Source organism: Penaeus monodon, chromosome 23, assembly GCF_015228065.2.
Source record: "Penaeus monodon isolate SGIC_2016 chromosome 23, NSTDA_Pmon_1, whole genome shotgun sequence".
In the NCBI taxonomy this organism is placed as follows: domain Eukaryota; kingdom Metazoa; phylum Arthropoda; class Malacostraca; order Decapoda; family Penaeidae; genus Penaeus; species Penaeus monodon.
The window spans coordinates 19,077,655-19,078,552 of NC_051408.1; positions in this window are offsets into that span (position 1 = coordinate 19,077,655).

An 898-nucleotide genomic window follows, 5' to 3' on the forward strand; every position below is an offset into this window, starting at 1 on the left:
ATAAAATAAATAATAAAACAATACATGAAGTAACCTGTTGCACATTTCCACAAACCACTATTTTGCTATACCTTCATATTTCAAGAGCAAGAATGCCCATACATACAGTACAAGCAAATAATATCCAAACAATTTCACACATCATGGAAATGGCACCGTGAGACTGACATCCATTGAATGATAGTTTTGGCAGACAGAGTGGAAGTTTCCCTACAATCAGACCCCTATTTCCTGCTCAGCGCACATTTGACTTTCATGAGCAACTGACCCTTATGCTTGAACTCATCCACCATGCATATGAATTGTACAGGTGTCTGACCATTTGTAATTAAGGTATACGTGCTACCATGGGGAAGAACATTCTGATGATACAAAAGTATTCAACTTCAAGCAGAAAGAAAACCCTACAGATACACAAGACTTGGCTAAAAGTACTGTGGCATCATGGGTGAAGCCAAGTGGGGGAAAAAAAACTTAGTTCCCACACACTTTCAAGTTTACCCAGACAGCTAGGGGTCTTGAAACAAATTATCAGTCTGACTCATCAATTTCAGGAGCCCATTTAAAGCAGGAACCCCAGTAGCATTTCTAAAAGGTATCCAATCATAGGATTCAACAACAGCACCAGAAAGATTTCGGCCTTCATACTTGCCTCCCTGCACATGCATCCCTAATTACAACTGAGATATGAAGAAGTCAATCTTAAACCGTTTCCCAAACATGAAAACAACCATTCGTCAACCAAGAAGGAACATCGGGTAACTCACATGGACCACTTGCACTGCCAATTGTGTGATCCCACTTTTACCAGTTCCTCCCACCACCCTTCCAAAAGCCTCTGCATTCATACCTTCTTTGTGGGCACTATTTATCATTCAGTAAGAGCTCATTAGCATCT